The sequence below is a fragment of the Seriola lalandi genome, unplaced genomic scaffold (genome assembly GCF_002814215.2).
Source record: "Seriola lalandi dorsalis isolate HSWRI2012SDOR001 ecotype SW California unplaced genomic scaffold, Sedor1 jcf7180002054294, whole genome shotgun sequence".
Classification (NCBI taxonomy): Eukaryota; Metazoa; Chordata; class Actinopteri; order Carangiformes; family Carangidae; genus Seriola; species Seriola lalandi.
In genome coordinates this window covers 516855-519518 of record NW_019524847.1, presented here as the reverse complement: position 1 = coordinate 519518, position 2664 = coordinate 516855, and positions in this window count along the sequence as shown.

Sequence of the window (2664 nt, the reverse complement as noted above, 5' to 3'; positions counted from 1 at the left end):
TTTTTTTTTAAGTTTAATCCCATACTATACTGTGATGTTTTTTGGCATTTTTTTGCCATACTATACTATGACGTTTTTTGGCATTTTTATGACATACAATTCTTTGATGTTTTTTGGCATTTTTATGCCTTATTATATTATTTCATCTAATGCCTTGCCATACTGTGACGTTTGTCTGACATTTTATGCCTTAATATAGTATGATGTATTTTTGACATTTTATGCCATACAATACTTTGATGTTTTTTGGCATTTTTATGCCTAATTATATTATTTCGTCTAATGCCTTGCCATACTATGATGTTTGTATGACATTTTATGCCTTAATATAGTATGATGTATTTTTGACATTTTATCCATACTATACTATGACATTTTTTTGGCATTTTTCTGCCACACTAAACTAAAATCTTCTTTGGCATTTTTATGCCTTACTATTCTATCTCGTTTAATGCTTGACCATACTATGAGTTTTTTTTTTTTTACTTTTTATGCCTTAATTTACTATGACTTTTTTTTAAGTTTTATCCCATACTATACTATGATGATTTTTCTGCATTTTTAAGCCTAATTATATAAATTTCTTCTCATGCTTTGCCATACTATGACGTTTTTATGACTTTTTATACCTTAATATACTATGATATTTTTTTTGACATTTCATGCCATACTATACTATGACGTTTTTTGGCATTTTTATGACATACAATATATCACAACTGAACTAAGGCTTGAACACAAATGCACGACTCCAAGACAAAGTACCAAAAGATATTTTAATAACAAAGTATCAAAAGGAAAGTCACTCTAACATAGGAATATTTGCTACAAAGTATCCAAATGAAAATCTCTCTTTCGAGGAAGACCAAAAACTTCAGGACACAAGGAAAAGACAAAATATCAAAAGAAAGTCACTCTAACAGAGGAATATATGTACAAAGCATCCAAATGAAAATTGCTCTTTTGAGGAAAACCAAAAACTTCAGGACACAAGGAAAAGACAAAGTATTAAAGGAATGTACAGAAAGGCTATGGCAAAATGTAACATAGAATTCAAAAAACCTGGCATGGGACAACTTGGCTGGCGTGGTTCTCTGGTAACATAACAAGACGAACTGGCACAGGACAAAGGGAAACACAGACTATATACACACACAAGGTAATGGGAAACAGGTGGAAACAATCAGGGCGGGGCAGACAATCAGACCAGTGGGAAACACACAAGGGAAGGAGGAAGTTCTCTGAAACGAGAGGAGAGTTAGGTTTTCAAAATAAAACAAGTCACAAGACAGACAAACATCTCTTCACTGACATGACACAATACTTAGATGTTTTTGGCATTTTTATGCCTTACTATACTATCTTGTTTGATGCCTTTCCATACTATGAGGTTTTTATGATTTTTAAGCCTTAATATACTATGATGTTTTTTTTTATTTTTCTGCCATACTATACTATGATGTTTTTTGGCATTTGTCTGCCATACTATGCTTTGATGTTTTTTGGCATTTTTATACCTGACCATACTATTAAATTTTTATGCCTTTTATGCCTTAATATACTATGATGTATTTTTGACGTTTTTTGGCATTTTCCTACCATACTAGACTAAAACCTTTTATGGCATTTTTATGCCTAATTATATAATTTCGTCTCATGCTTTGACATACTATGACATTTATATGACCTTTTATGCCTTAATATAGTATGAGGTTTATTTGACATTTTATGTTATACTATATATAATATGATGTTTTTTGGCATTTTTCTGCCATACAATACTTTGATGTTTTTTGGCATTTTTATGCCTAATTATATCATTTCGTCTCATGCTTTGCCATATTATGACGTTTATATGACATTTTATGCCTTAATATACTATGATGATTTTTTGACGTTTTATGTCATACTATACTGTGACCTTTTTTGGCATTTTTCTGCCTTACCAGATTAAAATCTTTTTTGGCATTTTTATGCCTTACTATACTATCTCGTTTGATGCCTGACCATACTATGATGTTTTTATGACCTTTTATGCCGTCATATACTATGATGTTTTTTTGAAGTTTTATGCCATACTATACTATGACGTTTTTTGGCATTTTTATGACATACAATACTTAGATGTTTTTTGCCTTTTTATGCCTTACTATACTATCTTGGTTGATGCTTTTCCATACTATGAGGTTTTTATGACATTTTATGCCTTAATATAGTATGATGATTTTTTGACGTTTTATGCCTTACTATACTATGAATTTTTTTAAAAAATAGCAGTTTTACTGCAAATAGTTTTACTGCAAATGAATAGAACCTGTGCTGATAACTAATGAGGTGAATTACGATTGAAATTATATTACCCTGTGTGGTTATTCTCCTGTGTGGCTGTGGCTATCACATTATAATTTGATGTTTTTACGCCTTACTATATACTATGACTTACTTATTTGGCGGCACGGTGCTGCAGTGGTATGAACTGTCTAGGTCTAGGTACTCTGGCTTCCTCCCGTAGTCCAAAGACATGCACATTAGGTTACTTGGCAACTCTAACTGACTTTTTTGTACCTTACTATACTATGACGTTTTTTGACATTTTATGCCTTACTATACTAAGAAGTTTTTAATGCCGTTTTTATGCCTGACTATACTATGACTGTTTTTGAC